The sequence below is a fragment of the Vidua chalybeata genome, chromosome 1 (genome assembly GCF_026979565.1).
Source record: "Vidua chalybeata isolate OUT-0048 chromosome 1, bVidCha1 merged haplotype, whole genome shotgun sequence".
In the NCBI taxonomy this organism is placed as follows: Eukaryota; Metazoa; Chordata; class Aves; order Passeriformes; family Viduidae; genus Vidua; species Vidua chalybeata.
This window is the reverse complement of record NC_071530.1, coordinates 113,667,613-113,685,790: the sequence shown is the minus strand read 5'-3', so window position 1 is coordinate 113,685,790 and position 18,178 is coordinate 113,667,613.

The following is an 18,178-nucleotide window of genomic DNA, read 5'->3' as shown; positions in this document are numbered from 1 at the left end:
AAAAACTGCCAGTATCCTTTGTTTAAGAATATTTTTCGTGGCCTGCCCCTTGGCCTCACTGCCGCTTTTAACCTAAATTACTGTATAGTAAGGAGCCTAATCAATAAAAAAAAAAAAAGGAATAATGACTGATTGTATTGCACTGTTTTCATTCTCTTTCTTGGTTATGTCAAAGATAATTTCTATACTATGGAAAAGTAATTTTAATTTGAGGCAAAACTGGGAAAAGAAAAAATAATCCCTCTTCATATAAAAGTGGACAGAAAGGTTATATATATATATATATGTACATATATATATATATATATATATATACACTTGATAATCTCACAGATTTTCCTAGAGATGCACAATAAAAGGGAAAAATTCAGATTTTCAAGAGCCATCTTTGGTGCCTTTCTGAGCATATTCATAACATAATTTTTCCAAGGCTCTTCAGTTTGCCGTGTCTGGATTCTGTGCAAACTGTTAAGGTGAAAATAACTTTTTCAGTGTCATTCATTGAGTCTTTTAAAAAGCTGCATGTATCCAGCTCTGCCAAGAATGGGCAAAGAAACTGGACAGCTGATTGCAGCAATGACGGTTAAAACCTATTGATTTAGAAATCACAGAACTGCTACAATATCAGACTATTTTATAGGAAGGAATCATGATAAATTGTGGACTTAAAGGTCATCATTCTCTAGGCAATTTTCTTGTGGTAAGGAAGGGTGCAAAACAAGTCTGTTCTGTCAAGTGTAGGTGGCTAAAATGCAGCTTTGGATTATGAGTCTGTCAGTGTGGGGATCATGGCAACAGCTATTTTTTTCTTTTTTTTTCTGCTAGAAGATCACGGCCTATCTCCATCTTTGGAGATTTGCAAAGATTACAATGCATTTACAAAGAATCACTTTATCTGGCTTCCCCAGCTGGTGCACTTGAAAGAAGCTGGTCCTTTCCTATCCAAGTGTCTAGGCAAGAGAGTACTGATGAAATACTAAAATCCATCTGGCATGTCTTTGGTGAAGTCCTTTTACAGGAATTGCATAAATTGTACCTTCTGTTGTGTGTCTGAATGTCACACCTCAAAATTTCAGTTCTTAGGTGTCATCTAGTTCTTTCTGTATTATATTCTAATTTATCTTAGAATTGGTAGAATTTCACAATTTAAATATATTTTATTGCTATGTCAAGCAGATGATGGATGAGACCTAGAATAAGGGAAATGTTTTAGAAAAAATAGTTACTTTCCTCTGATAAGAAAAGACTATGCCTCTTCTATCTTGTTGTATTTTACCTGTTTTTCTTATATTTTCTAGTTCAAACTCTATCAAATTCTATTTCTAAAGAAATAGTCAAGATTTTTATAATTTTGCTCTTTATCTGGCAGGCCTTTTTTCTTTATTTTTTTTTCTCACTTAGAGACATTGAATGTTCTGAATTTTATCACCTCTGACTTCGTATGCACAGTGCTGATTTTTGTCTTCTAAGAAATCTGGAATGAGATAAAATCTTTCCTTAAAGAGAATACATTAAGCTTCCTAGATTTTGTGTCTATGGAAGTTCCAATTTTCTTACCTAAATAGCCTTTAACCTGGGCCAAACATCATGACTTTGACTGCCCTGCAGGGCTAGGCCCTGTAACTTCTTTTAGTCTGTTTGTCCTGTAATGCCTCTGTGCCATATCTGGAGATAAAATGAATTTTGTTGATTTCTGGAATCTTCCTTTTATGGTCTTTGTTTCCTAATCCACTGTAGTAATTGATGGACTTCCATGGACTCTTGTGATGTTGTAAGTCAGCATGGAGGACAAGTGGTGTTGTCCATCATTCCATCAAACCACTGGCATATTTTTTAATCTTCTGTTCTCCATCCTGTGTCCCTGCTCTCAATGCACAGTCTGAATTTCCTGTTAGCTGGTTCATTGCATGCAAAACAACTGTACACAACTGAGGACTTTCATCTCTTGGGATGACCTCTGGTCTACTCTGGCCTTCCTTTCTGCTACATAATCTCTGGCATGTTTTATGAACATTTTGGATTCTAAGTTTGTCTTTTGAGGAGACAGAGATGTTTCTTTCTGGAGTAAAGGGGATGCAAACAATATCTCTTGCTGGCAGTGAGACTACTGTTTAAACTATTGTTGTCAGCAGATATGGCAAATCACAGTTTTAAAAAATGTTTTAAAAGCCAGTTCATAAAGGCCATTTTTATGCAGTGCTTGTAATAGATGTATTTTGCTTTCACTCTGTCATACACCACAAGATTCAGGCTCCACAATATCAGCAGCATGATACTTGAAATTTAATCTGCATGTCCTGAACTCAGTAGCCTGACAGAATTAGCTAATGTATTACCAATATAAAAGAAAATTCTGAAATAAATGAATAGTAACAAAAATAATAAAAAGGTAGTTTTTTCTAATTAGTTTCCTAATTACCATAAATTATTAGCAGAGAAGTGTAAACCACATTTTGAGAAACACTGAAAGGAACTCCATTGCAGCCTGTGTAGATTATGCTAATGACTTACATAAAAGGAAGTAAATCTTAGTCTTTTTCAAGGTAGACTGCTCTGTGCCATCTAACTCTCCCACTGGTAAGTGTCTCAAGCCATATTTAATTTGAAATATCTGTGATGCAACATCTCTAGCTGTTTGCTTTTCCTTGTCCCCAGTTGAGGATTTTTGTCAGGTAAAGGGATGCCAAAAGAGTGGAGGCTCTCAAGCTGCCCTTCAGCTGTCAAAAGCTGGTATGACCTCGCAAGAGGCATACAACAATTGATGCTGTTGACTTTTCTCCCCTCTCTCTGTAGACAGACAGCCACCACCTGGCTTGCCTTGAGGAAACAATCCAACAAACCCAACCCCTAGAGGACAGTGTGCTGAGGCTTCAGCTCAGCGCACACGTGGCTGTTTCACTGTCCCCTGAAGGTGGCTGGGTTAACTGCCTGGTGCAGAGCTGTGTCTGCATACAAGTGCCAGCTCCAAGGGCAAGGAAGGACTGCTCTGCATTCCCACTTAACCTGCTGGCTCTCTGGGAGCATGGCAAAGCAGCAGAAGTCTCATGGCTTGTGCTGAATGTATTTCATTGCTGCCAATCTGCTTCCCTAAGCAGACCTGCAGCTTCAATTTTCTCTCTTCCACCATGTCTGCAGGAAAACATGTTCCCCCTGAGGAACAAACACCAAGCAAGCCAGGAGAGGTGGTATTTTCTTCTGGTGCAATTATGGCTAAAAACCTCCACACAGCTTTTCCAGGATGAGAATTGTTAGTACTTCCTTTAAAGCTACTATTTTTTTCAGTCTTTATATTCTTTTTCTATTATGTGACACTGTTAGAAATTGCAGATAAAACTTGTCATTTTGTGAAGTGGCAGGTAGACTATTACCTACTGAAGTGCCTGTGAAGTGAGGGAAATAGAGTCAGACCTGATCAAATGATGCTTCTGAGACTTACTCAAAGGGCCAGTAATAGTGGCTTTCTGCCTTTAGGTTGATGTGTGTGCCATGCTTGAGAGGTCATCATTCACCAAATGGGAGGAACTGGGTGGGTTGTTCAGCTAAAAATACTTGTCAGCAAAGAGTCTGTGCAGCTAAAGGATTCTGCTGTGTCCCTGTAGCCTGGCTGGGGCGTTGTGGCAGGGAGATGGCCTGGAGGATCCTTGGTAATAACCCAGGCCAGGTGATGGGGGGGTTGGGATCTGTGAGGGGTTACTAGGGAGAAATGGGCAGCTTCCTCTGGGTTCTACCTGGATTCTTGTTTTGGTAAATTCACCCTTCCCGAGTCCCAACATCCTGGTTTTGTTCCTGGCATTGGTCTTGGACAAATTAAAGTGATGCCTTATATTCCTGAAGCATGTAATAATTTCTGGCTTGCTTTTGAAGAGCCTCCTCAGTGATGACAAAAGACAAAGACCCTAAATGGTTTTGTTGACTTTTCTGAGCTTTAAAAACCTCTACTGCCAGATCAGGTCATGTGTCCATTTAAAGTACCTTTTGGCTGTTGTCTTTTGAATACAATAATTGCCATGAAAAGCCCTTACAATGGTGTCTGCATAAAGCTTCTCTAAAAGTTTGGGAATTTGCTTCTAATAAACATTACTTTAGCTGAAATGCATGCCCTTTTCTTAGCATTTTTGAAAATGAGTATCTGGTGAGTCACTAAAGTGGTGACCAAAGTAGAGGAAAGTGCTTTTTCTCAGCACAACTTTGAATTAAAGGAATTAAAACTAAAGGTTGCAACATTATCAGGAGCTCCTGTGTAGCATAAATAACTTAGTGATGCTGCTTAATTAAAGCAGTGCTTGGGAATACTGTTTAATCATCATTGTTTTAGCCTGGGATGTGTAATAAGCCAAAGAAGTTAAACCAAAGCAATCTGTTTCTCAATGCAATTTGTTATGAAAACATCTGGGTTTATGCCAGAGCAAATGAGCAGGCTCCACAGTTAACTTGCTGTGTAGCCTCCCTCCCCAGGCATGGCATCAGGAGGTCATTGGTTTGTACTAAACAAGAAGGTTTTCAGGAAAAGAGCCCAGCTCTTTTGGCAGACACCATGAGCAGTGCAGGGCATTGCTTGGTCACCCCATTCCCCCCAGAGTGCTGTGGCAGCTTGAGCAGGGCACCAGTGAGGAATCTGCTGTGTTTAGCTGCTCTGGTGCACTGCCCTACTGTACAAGTGGTTCCTGATTTCAACCCTTTTAAAGGCTAATTCAGTGACCAGATTTCCAAATAAGGAAGCTTTTCCTCATATTCAAATGAAACTTTCTGCATTTCAGTTTGTGCCCTCATCCTGGGTATTTTTATTTACTCATTCTTGTGCTGGTATTGTCCTACATTTGCTGAAAACTTTGGTGACAGCAGCTCTCCCCTAGACACCTCCTCTAGTAAATTAGACAGGAAATCACTTAGAAACAATGTGACCTCTGTTTCTGATGGGTCCTGGTAATATTGCAAACTCTGCTTTCCTCCTAGAGCCAGAATGCAAAAATGAAGAGCACCACTGACTTGATGTGCTAGAGGTATCAAGTCCTGACATGAATCCTCACATCCATGTTAGAAAGAACTAATTTATGAGACATGACTGTATGTCTGTTATCTAAAATGGAGCTGATGCCTCCTCCCAAAAAGAAAAATCTTAAGTGTGGGAGCATAGGCAGAACTCATAAGATGGTGTGGAGCCTAAATTACCACATGGGTATATGCTGTGTTTTTATTGTCTTTGCCAGGTCAGAGTCATGGCTGCCTGGGAAAGGTTGCCGTATTAGATCTACATTTAAAAATGCCTTAATTGTGTACTCACACAACTATTTTTTGTTTACTTCTGTAGCAGCTTTTGTTAATGTGGTACTTCATCATTATCTAGTGACTGAGTCTGCTGGCTTGTCTTTATTTCACAAAAAAAAAGAACCATTCCTGTGATATGACAATACACTTGTGTACCATTACCTGAATTTGTTTTTTGTTCCTCTTGCATCTGAGGAACTCAGTGGCCAAATATGTGAATCTTCACTTCCCTCTTAACCATCCTGAATCATTTGGGTACTATATACTATTGCTATAGTCCATTCCCATGGCGATGTTCTTTTGAAGATAATAGGGAAATCACTTCTGTTGTCTCAAACTCCATTCCCCCAAAGCTGTTTTCTCTCTTTGAGCAGTTTCTTTTAGATCTAAGTGCAAAGATGTTCTGTTCACATCACACAGGTGTTCTTGTTTCATCAGTGCCACCACAGTGACCTCATAATTTATTCCATGCGTAGCAATATGAAGATCTGAGGGGAAGATATGTAGCATTATGTAGGTGCTCAATCAAAGATAACTCTGTGCTACCTTATTAATCTGATGGTTCTTGAGGAAAGAGTTACTGCCTTTCCTGTGCTGACTCATTTCACATCAGTATTTTGGGTCTACCTGTCCTCCCTCTTTGTGTCATTCATTCTCTTCATCCTTCATTGGCTGAAAACTCAAAATATCACCAACTGAAACTAAATATTGGCTGCTCTGAATGAGCCCATCTGCATTCCTGAGGAATATAACTAGTATGATTCTACAAAAGCTTATGGAGCTAAGGAGAAGTTAACTCCTGGCTTTACTTGCAAGACTTAGAAGTCTTCTAACATGTTTTCCTGAAATGCAGGACTGCTTTTGTAAGTGTAGCTACATAATCTGAGCTGATTTGCTTTGAGGTGTTTCCAAAGTTTAACAGGGTGATTGTTAATGTAGCAGGATTTTTTCTTATTTTTGTAGTCTTTAAATTTTTTGTTTAGATGATGAGATGTTAGTGATTTGTTCAACTGAAAGAAATTGTTTAATAATGCTGTTGGTAACTACTCTGACCATGTTACCATCTATCCTGCACATTTACCTCCAAAAGAGATAACTATGAGCTGTTGAATTAATGTTGCAAACATAAGGCTCTCCAAGAGAATGAACTGGAGACTGGAGGGTCCCCAGTTTGAAATCAGTATCTTTGGATGGTTGTAGTCTGTATCCAGCTCCAAGTGGAACTGATGCTGGAAACAGGCTGTCTCTTGATGCATGACAGTGTCTCACATTGGAAATCAAATATTGGGGCAGAGAATGGGACAAAATAGTCTGAGCACTTGCTTTAGACACAGGAAACAGGTCAAATCTGTGTCAGTGAATCAGCTATAGAGAATGGATCTGCTCCAGCAAAGCAAATGGAGACACTTCCCAAAGAACTCCATACTGGTGGTCACAACACCCAGCTGGAGAGAGTTACCTGGTTTAAAACTGATAGCTGAAATTAGGCAGATGAGGTATTTGAATGTGGGTATTTGCAGCCTGAATGAGAAGTTAAACCACTGTTTTGAGGCTTGGAGATTTTTTCATTTAGACTTGAGTTCATAAATAGCTTAAATTCTTTTCTGACTTAATGGGAAGTCTCCCTATATGGAATGGAAATTAAATCCAGCCAGATAAACTTGATTTCTTCTTATATGGCAATATAAGTTAATCCACTTAACACATGTATTGGAAATGGCTTTCATGAACACAGAGGAGCTGATATAATATTGTCTTGATTTTTAATGTAGCAGTTTATTGTTTCTCTCTAAAATTCAGTGTAAAATATCATCCACTTGGATAAAAGCAGTATTGAATGGATAACTACAGAATTTATTGGATTTATTTAGATGAAGTTTTCTCATAAAATACCGTATGAGCAGGTTATTATTCCATCAGGGTGATTTGTTCTTTAATTTATTTGACTCAATTTTCTGTTTAGAACTGGATTTTGTTATTGTTGCCAGCAGTTATTAACTGATGCAATCGGTTTGATCTAAATAAGCTGCTGTATTACATAACTCAAAATCTATCACTTTATACATCTTGACTGCAGGAAAACAGCTTTGTTATTAAGAGAAAAAGTAGAGGCCATGGGATAAGAAGAAGGATTTGATGTTTGGTAACATCAGTAAATGAACAGGATCAGGAAGCTTTTCTTGACCTAAGTGGTATCTAGAATGCCAATCCCAGACACAATAACCTGGTTTTATATCTGTTGTGAGTTCAGGTGTGAAATGAAATCTCCTTTTGCAAATGACTTATATTGCAGCAGTTTCTCCCTGCCCAATGGGCTATTGCCCTTTTTCCTTGGCCTTGAGCTCTCTGACAGCATCTCCTGTGTTTGCCTGGGGCAGGGCCCCTCATCTCTCATGTGCTGTATTAGCTGCAGAACCTGGGTGTTTAGAAGTTGAGCACTATTATTTATAATTAGAACTTGAGCATGTGCAGTGGGTTGTTTGGCCATAAAAAAAAAATTGTGATTACATTTAAGACAGTAGTTTACTACTCAGCCTCTTTCTTTAGGTGCATAGAATACAGCACAGGATGGATTACCAGCAATCATGGATAGTGACAAATGTTAATTTGTTGAATTAGTTTGGTGGGGGACAGATCTCAGAGTTAGGAGGGGAAAAGACCCCTTCAGATAATTTTTGGTTACTGCACACTTTTCCTTCTTTGTGGAAAAGGCATGAGCTCTGCATTTGTGGCCACTAGGTTACAATAATTCATAAGCAGAAATCCTTCCTGTGCTTTCTTGCAAATTTGCAAGTTTCTTTACCTTTTAGACTGCAAAGCAGCAGTTTCTCCTTTATTTTGTGGTACTTCACTGTGATTTGAGTCCTAACAGATGGACTTGGATGTTCGGTTCCTGAGTTTTACTGTGAGTCTTCATGAACTGAGCAAAGCAAACAGAGTGAATCACAGAATGGTTTGGGTTGGAAGGGACCTCTAAAAGATGATCTGGTTGAAGCCCCTGCTGTGGGTGGCAGGGACACTTGCCACTAGATCAGGTTACTCAAAACACCATGAAAACTTCCAGATATGGGGCATCCACAATTTCTCTGGCAAACATCCCACTCAGGTGCCCCACTAAGCCAATACATCCTCATTATCACCACCACCCCTTCCCATCCTTGCTACAGCACACAGATATCATTCCCTTAGTATACACAAAACCCCTTTAAAATGTCTGTAAAATGTCCACAAATATTTACAGAATGTCAGTAAATTCTCCCTTGAGCCTTTGGCAATTTTGATTTCAGAATTTCTGTGATATTTAGTGACCTGAATTGTACAGAATAGGTAAATAAGGGTTTTGCCAGGGTTCTGCAGTGTCTTTTCCATGTCTGGCTTATCCCATCCTTCTGGGGGTATATCTACATGATATATGATATATGATTTAGGAAGGGAGTAAGCTCTGGCTGCCCAAGAAAATGGGTGTCTGCAGCATCCTAAATCCCGGTGTTCTCTGAAAGGGAGGTTGAGGCAGAATTCTGGTCTGGCTGCAGAGAGATTAGCATCTATGGAAACAGCAGGCGTTTTTCACTGGCTGGGGAACAACTATTTAAAACAAGGCAGGTAATTGCATGTAAGAGCTAAGGTCAAAAGGAGAATTGATTCCACTGCACAGCTCTTTAGTGGTGGCTTAATTTGCATTTGTACAATGGGCTGGATAATCTGCTTTTTACTGGGGAATGGTTTCAGGTTTTTTTTTTTTTTTTTTTTTTTTTTTTTTTTTAAGGCTGAAGCCATATTCGCTCTGAATATCTCTTGACATATAGAAAATCACTAATAGCAAAGGTGAAATGGATGGCTTTCTATGGAGTGTGAGCAATATAATTCTTATTTAGTCTCCAAAATTCATCACTGATTTTCTGTTCTAGAAAAGAAAGTTCTGGTTCTTCAGTTTATTCATCCACCTATTAAATTGAGATATTTGTCAGGAAAAAAATTTCAGTTCCCTATAGGTCTTCACAGAATTACATTTCCTTATGTTTTGTATGATGGGGAGTCCAGTGTTACAGAATAATATTTATTTTGCTGAGTTTCCAGTGCTTTTTAAACCAGTGATTTATGTTTTGGGATTTTTTTTTGATCACTTGCTATTACAAATGTACACTCTAAAGCTTTAAATTTGTTCTCTGAAAGCTAGAAGTGCTCTGAAAATGCTAGCTGGCAGAGGTTTACTGAAACACTACCACTTTGTTACTCATTTTCAAATATGGAGGAAAAACACTGTGGCACATGTATTTTACCTGGTCAGGTTTCATATACTCTGTACAGTTGAATGAGAGAATAAGAATAAAAAATAATTTATTTTTTCTTAATTTAATTCTGCTGAAAATTCAGAACAGTGATTAATGGACCACCTGAAAATTTAGAATAATAAGTTTATGTAAAGAAGTTAGTTTTTTTTTTTTTTTTTTTTTTCATGTTAAATGGTAGGAAAAAAGGAGAGAAAAAAACCTAAAAGAACTATTTAATGGAACATTTAAACATACGCTCACCATATAAGTTTTGAAAGATAATTTATGGTCTAAATTTCAGAGTGAAATAACCAACATGGACCATGGAATTCAAGCTAAAGAATCTTGTTATGTTTGATCATTATTTGGAAAATAAAAATACTGTTTCCTCTGTTGTATGCCATACTTTCCCAGTGGTATTTACAGTCTATTTAACACTAGAGCAAGGGTTATCACTTCTTTGTTAGGTCTTCATTTCTGTTGTCAAACTCCTCTTCAAAATGCAGTTCCCCAAAACAGGTCTCTAATGTTACCCCAACAGTTTATCTGCTCCAAATACCTGAGAGAAGATATTCTTCACTTTCTAGCTATGACTGCTCTGAATGAAAGGCTCATGTGCTCTTGATAGACACATATATATATGGGTGCATATAAATAGATATATATTCAGATGTAATTTGGTACTGCACAAAAGAACACGGAGACTGAAGCAGATTGAAATAAACAAAATAATTTTGTTGGTATAAAACCAAATAAATGAGACATGAGCATAAAGGCTGTAGCAACAAGGGCATGGCAAAAATCCAGGAATACAGAAGAACTCCAAAAGGGTAGAGACAAGATACTGTAGGAAGCTGCAACCCTTTTATAATGCCTGGGACATGCTCTATTTACAACCCAAGCTCTTCCTATGAAAGCGTAGGAAGCTGTGGCTGGTGGTGTGGCAGGCCTTTAGACCTTGAGCCATGGCCAAGGGTGAGCCTGCTGGGAACATGTGGATGTGGCCTTTGTGGCTGAACTGAAAAATGAGGGTGCCAAAAGCCTTTGCAGAGCACATCCCCACCGGCCTGTGGAGCTGCCCTTTGAAGTGGATCAGGGGGTGTGGTTCCTCTCCAGGAGATGCCCCTGACACACTGTGTGTGCACAGGGCTGGTGCTAGATGCATAATGTGTGTGAATTTGCAGTGTATCATTTAGTGCCACTAAATGTATTTGGGTCTTTTTTTGTCTCTGTACCTAAGCCTGTGGGTGCTGGGAGCTGTGTTTGCTGCCTGTGCGTTTGGAGGGCGGCTGTGGCAAAGCAGTGCTGGCGGGTGAGTGTTTTCTCCCAGCTGCAGCAGGGCAGATGCAGGTGCCAGGCAGCAGCACACATGTCACAGCTCTGTGCTGCCTGTGCCTGCCTCTGCTGGGGGTCAGTGTCTCTGATGGGATAAAACCAGGTTGCCTGGGCTCTTCTCTGCCTGGAGGCTGAACTCCAGGGTTCCCTGAGCACTGTGAGAAGCAGGAGCAGAAGAAACTGGTATCACAGATGGGATCACAGTCCAGATCTGTGTTTTTTTTTTCAAATTTACAGAGGCATAATTTCTCATTTCCTTGCATTACGTGGTCTCTAAATGGTGTGGAAATGGTAGAGTGGAAAGCGTATTGTCTCTTTCATAAGCTCAGGTTGGAAGAAACATCCATGACATCCAAACAATAGTACTTCAAAGGAGAGGCTTAACAAATGCCTACTGGGCTGCTCTCCATGGATGCAGGAGGAGAAGGCATAATGAGATTTGTGGGCTTTTTAAATGATGAAAGGTGTGCTTGCAATTGGGCAACTGCCAATTATTTAAAAGATGAAAAGTAGGCATATTAATGAAGCTGAAACTTGGAAAAAAGACAACAGGGGAATTGAGATTTAAAGAGATTTTGGCTTTCTCTGTTCAATAACGTATTGCTGGTTGGTTGGGCTTTGTAAGCTGATATAGGTGCAGTAACAACAGGATCACAGTTCTTTTGCTTAGTAAGTGGATGCAAGCAAAGCATCTTCAGATCTTTTTTGTGGATAACAGCACTAAAATTTTGGGTATGATGAATTGAACATAAAAGCGTAGCAATTTAGTTACAGGTGGTTGGGAATAATTTAAAATCCCTATCCCTATGGCACTTACAGCTGATCAGCAGTGTGTCAAGCTTACATGGACAAATCCTCAGGGACTGTAAACCATCAGATTTAGGTAATAGCTTTATAAGCATGCACTGTGCAGAGTCTCTGCCAGGGTACAATGAAAAGTGAGCTTGTGAAACTGAATCAGTGAAAACACAATTGTTTCAAAGGACGTTTTCTGATAATTTGTTCATCTTAGACCTGTTTTTCAAATGAGGGGGAAAAAATACCATTTTTGAGATTTTTTGAGTCTGGTTTTGTGAAATAAAGTGGGTATTTAGGAAACCAGCTCTCAAGGTCTCATGTCTGGCATAGAACAAAGCTGGAGTTAATAAAACAGATTGTATGGGAAATCATCTGCTGGCATTGCTGGATTGAATCTCTCCCTGTAATGGTTCTTCTGTCGCATAAAATATGAGTATGTATGCAGTTTTCAGGAAGGATATTGGTTATAAATATTTAGTCAGGTTATGGTAGGGAGAGTGCTCCTTTCTCAGTGCTACTCTAAGGAATAAGCAGATCCATTAGGAAGGCACCAGCCAACCTCACCATGTTTGTAGCAGGCCAGAGGGTAAAATTAATCCTTGTGTAGAAGGTTGCATAAGGGTCTCAGTGGTATTAACAGCCATGGGAGAAAGAGAAGAGCAATAAACTAGTTTGGCAGAAATCCTCTGCTTTCCTGGAAGGACTCAAGAGGGAAATACATACCTTCATGCTAGATAACAGGCTGAACACTTGAGTCTGTTGGAAAGCTAAATCAATAAATATTTGTAACTCATTGCCCAAACACTGAACAGCTCTGTGGGTATTTTAAGCCTGTTCTTCAGATAAATTGCTCTGGGAAGATGACTGTGCTACAACTGACTTGGGACATTATTTATCTAAGGGTTCCTGGCAGGACTTGGAAACTTATGTTGTGAGAGTTGTCTTCTGTTTTTTTTTTCTGGGAAGCAAATCTTTTTGTCAGTGAACTTTAATCTCTTGTAGGATCAGCCTGCTTGGAGAAGTTATGGTGTCATAAGTAAAATGTGACTTTATGGCTCCTTTAGTGACTTGTTTTATTCCCATCAGGCTGGGATGCCTTTCCTGGCTGGCTGCAGGAGTAGTGCAGAGAGGAAGAGCATGGGACTGTGAGGAAAGCTGTTCTTGATGAGCCTTAAGGTCCATTTGGAAAACCAGGCAATCTCAAAAATCCAGGGAAGAGGGGAAGGGCAGGGTAGTTATGGGTTTCTCAAGATTGGGATTGAAGGCACTTGAGACTATCCAATTAAGAAAGGACACCTAGATTATTTTCCCTTTTAACCCAATAACAGATTCCCCTGAAGTCCACAATGTGGACATTTCTGTCCAGTCATAAAACATCACCCAAACCCATGAAGGAGAAGGAAGAAGAAGGCGAAGAAGAAGGTAAAGAAGAACAACCTGCCTCTGCCCTAAAATCTCCATCTTGCTTCATATTTATTTCTATATTCTAAAATCTCAAACTCTAAGTTTTCCACCTGTGATATTACAGACTTCTAACCGATTACACACCCGTAATTCCAGAGCTATTAATCAAATTTAAAAGCCTGTTCCATGACCTCAGGTCAAATGCAGTGTTCTCTTGTGGGTCTGTGCCTTTCGGCACAGAAAGTTTAAAATTCTCAGCATCTAGGATTCCAACATGTAAACTTGGTAATATCCTGGAGCACTTTGCCAGTATCCAGTAAAGTTCAGGAGCTTCTGGAGGGGGTTTATTCCGGTTTGCACCAAAATTTGTCTTTAATAATCTTCAGGTTTAATTGGTTTTGCATTAATTTGCCCAGAGCTCTTTTGAACCACAAGTCTTCATAATCACAAAGTTCTATGATGAAGTCCTGCAGTATAACCATCTCTTGGGTGAAGAAACTCTGTTTTGTTTCCTCCCAATCCCTGTATGTTCAGACTTCTTGAAGCCATCTCCATGTCAGTGTGTGGGAGGGACACTGGCAGGTAGCCTCCACACAGCCCAGTAAAGCATGTCAAGGAGACAAAATATTCCTGGGAGCAAGAAACTCTATAGGCATTAAAATTCATTTGCTAGAGGTCTGTTTTCCCTGCTTTACCTTCAGCCTGTTAGGATTTAGTCAGAAAGCAATTGCACACTTACTCTTGCTGCCCTTTTTTGGAAAAAGTGCAGCAACGCAAAGATATTTTTGGTGTCTCTTTTCAGCTGTGAAAAGTCTTGAGGTAAAGTAGTAATTCAAATTCATCCTCAATAAAGGCAGAGTTTTATATATTGAAGTCAAGGAAAGCTTTCTTGGACTCTTCAACAAAACATGGTCTTGAACTCTCTGTCCTCTTAGAGAACAGGATAACAAAGCATCAGTCCAAGGATGAGTTGGATTCTTGGCGTAATTTTCTTCCAGCACTGTGTTGTTACTCCTGGATTTATTTTTGGAAGGGTCGTGAGCTGAATAATGTGATGAATAATTCAATGCATAATTTTCAGTATACTTGGCAATATTTCCTTAATATTTTTTCTGAAGCTAATTTTGAGCTGCAAATATCTACAAGCGTAAACAGAGTAACATTGACCCCTATAAAAGTGAAAACCAGTACAGTCATGCTAAAATTTACCTCCACACAAGTAATACTTTGAATGGTTTTTAAATTGATTTTGAAAATATTTAGCCTGAGTGCCACTATCTGTGAGAGAATATTTAAATAATGCAATAGAGAAAAAGAAAAGCAATGGCCATAAAAAGAGCAGTTACCCAGTTGGAGGGATTAAAGTTGTATTATGCCACTAAACCTAGGAAAAGGAAACAAAAAAACCAGTTTGGCTGAAGTGAGAGTGATCTGCCTTGGGGATCTTGCTATGCTAAACAAGTGGACTGGTGTGTGATCCCATCCAGGACAGGAGCTGGGGCGGTGGTGATGGTGTAACCTCACTGTATTCTGGTGTCTTCTCATACTCTATCACACAGCAGAATCAGAAATTATGTAGAAATTATGTCCTATCAACATAATTTCTGATTCTGCTTGGTGACATTGTTGCAGGAAAATGCCTAATAGCAGCACCGAGGATTTAATCCAGAGAAATAATCCACTGATATGGTGGAAGTTTTCCTGTTGAACCAAGCTGTTTGTGAAATGCTGCTCTGAAGCTGGGAGTGATTAGAAGTTTGTGATGTCAGCCTGTGTATAAGCAAGCTTGTTGGTTTCAGATTATTCTACACTTGGAAGGAACCTACAGTTATTTTTTTTCCTGTTACAATCTTCTAGTCCTTTTTTCATCTATGAAAACAGTTTTGTGAACTTTGAGAATAGTCCTCTGTGCATTACAATGTATTTGCTGATGAAATGTTAAATCAAACAGCAGCTTGAATATTTCTAAAGGTCAGAGTTACTGAAGCAAAATACACACTGCATACACCTCTTTTAACTGTTTTTTGTAGTGTTTTTTTTGTTGTTGTTGTGTTTTTATTTTTTTTTTTTGTAAATTTAATGGAATCTTGCAGTGTATACACAATGCTGCCTGTAAAATTTGTAAGGAAAAATATGATTTTGTCCTACAGGAATTAACAAGCTTGATGATGTTTGCATCTTCCATTTACCATTTATAGATGATTAAGAAGAAAACTTGAAAAATCATAATAATATTTCCTTAGGAAAAGCCCGAGACAATTAGTAATTCACTTTTTCAGTATTTTCTTCATCACTCTGAGGTTCCAGGAGTATGTCTGGGTCAAGTGCTTCAGTAGTTTAAATGAAAGATGAGGTTTGGGAACTGTAATTCTGCAACTGGAGCTGAATGACGCAGCTGCTACCGCAGCTGAGGGATTGCTGCTCAGGAGGCTCAAAAGAAATACTCTGGCTGCTACAGCAATAAAGCTTATTAAACATACCATGGTAGACAAGGAGGAATGTTCTGCAGACATGCTATATTATCTGGGAATTGGACTGTGATGAACCTTGTGCATCCTTTCCAACCCAGAATATTCTATGATATTCTGTGATATTCTGTAATATTCTATGATATTTTATTAGGATGATTCTGGTTTTTTATTAGGATGATTCTGGATGCCTGGCTATACTTAATATCCTGAATCCAACCTTAGTGATTCTTTTCTGGTTGTAGGTGTAAATGTTTGCAATATTTACAAAAGTTCTAAGTAACAGCAAGCCAGTAGAATTGCATGGGATTTGGCACTGGTGCTTTTGGATATACTGTGGTCTTGTGCATTCAGGATATAGAATTGCACACTCAAAAGTAAAAACTGACTCAGTAATAACATCAGAGGTGTAAGGGTCCTAAGTATTGCTGCTCCAGGTAACAGACAAAAAGCCTGAGAGAGGACCAGAGAATTTAAAAGCTTTATCTTAGCTGCTTAGACAGGCATTCAGCCTTTCAGCATGGAGGCATTGAATCTACTTCTCCCTGATGGAGTCCAGGTGTCCTTAGAGTTTTGGTTCATTGGTTCACCACAGTCACATAAGAAACAGGAATGGTTATTTATTCTATTCAATGTCTGTTATCTCCTCCCTCATTAATTTTAAGACTGACTTCATTCATCCACTCTGTGCACATTATATCACATGAAATTTTTTTCTTCTTCTTTTGCCTTATTTGCTAATATAAAGCAGAGGTGATGGTGTAATTATTTCTGTCAAGGTAATTATTTTAAAACTTAATTTCATAAGAAGCACTTATTAATTTTTTCAACTGCAGCGGATGAAATGAAAGATCTAATCTTTCCTGTACTCAGGAGGAAGAGGATTATTCTAATTTGCATAAGTTTACATTACAATAACAACAACAAAAAAGGACAAGAATTGCAATTCAATGTAGATTAATATTTGAAAAGCATTAATTTTTTTTTCTTAGAAGGATGAATTCAGCCTACTGTGGAATAGCATCATTCACTCTCAAAGGTTACTCAGTTTAGCAGAAACTGTACATCAGAGTTGGGTCCTGGAAAGTGCTCGATAACCTCTCTTTCTTCTTCACTCTCATTGCAAGAAGTGCTCAGCACCTGATTGACCTCGATCAAATAGTTTATAATTAAGGGCTTGGATCTCCATCTCACAAGTCATTTACTCATTTGCCTCCTTTTATGTTGGTTATCTCTACTTGAAACAGACATTAGGTTTATGCAATAAAAGAACAAATGCTTGACCCATACCTAAAAGAAGACACATGTATTTTTATTTGCCCCTGACTGTGCCATCCCATAAGTCTTTTTCTGAACCCATATTACTTTTTGTATCTATGTCAATAACACCCTTATGCTCTTGATCAAAATAATAAAAAAAAGCCACACATGGAAGCCACACACAGGTGGTACCATAAATGACAGAGTTACAGTTTATTAATTTGACAGACTATCATCTAGACAGGGCCCAAGTCTGTAATTAGAAGTTCTGCAGTTAATGCCTCTGTTAAGCCTCTGTTAATGACAGAACATCAATATGCACATGGCTGTACATGCAGAGTGTTTCAGTAACTGAGGAAAAAGGATGCAAAAGTCATCTGTGAGGATGCCACTGGAGGCAGTCAGAAGGAAAAAACCCATTTGTTTCTGCAGCTGTGAAGTTGCTCAGTCATCAGCACATTTTCATTCTCTGAAAACACAAAAATGATTGCTTTCAAATCTGAGTGCCTCTAAACTTCTTAAACAGAGTGTTCTGCACAATCTGATGCTATGGATGATGTATGGATGTAGAAAGACTGATGTGATTTGCATATTTTTGATGTAACTGTGAATGGCAGGACCAGTTAACAGAAATTAACTGTGTGTGTTTTTAAATAGAGAGCTGAAAATCTGAGAAAGCTTTTGCAAAATACTTATATGCTTTACATGCAAAATTATTTCTGAAATTTATTGACATTTTAATGATTTTAAATCATTTCACTTAAAGGAGAATATTGTACAGCAGACAGAAACAAAAACCATTTGTCACCATGCTAAAATTCGTTAACTTGATGGACTGTTACAATCTGGAAAACATCAAATTATTGTAATTAGCATTTTTGTGATGTAATCAGGCAGGAAAAACTGAGCTTCTGTTTGTCAATTTTTCTGCATTTTTATTCATTTCTCCTAGTGGCTGAGACCCTCCAGCCCCTCTGAATGTCCACTGTGACTGAACCTCCCCCCAAATATGTTTGCGCAATAACTTCAAGTTACATAAAGTCAAAAGGATTGCCCAAACTGCTACAATTCTGCACCAAAATATATGAGTGGAGATCCACAGTCTCTTGCTGCTGACCATCTTGTGTTTGATGGGGCAGCAAAATGAGCCATGTGAAATACCCTGGCCTGGCTTCTGCACAATTGCTCTGCTGTAAGCAGTAAAAGGGGGAGGTCATCTGAAAACCAGACCTTGTGGTGTGTGACTGTGGATTAGCAACTTTCCTTGGGGTATTGTAAAGGAACTGCAGTGCAGGGCAGTGTGGGGGTCTGGACTCTCCTCATGCCCAGTGGTTATGTAACAGAATCTCAGGGTAATGAATAGACATTTTAAACCCA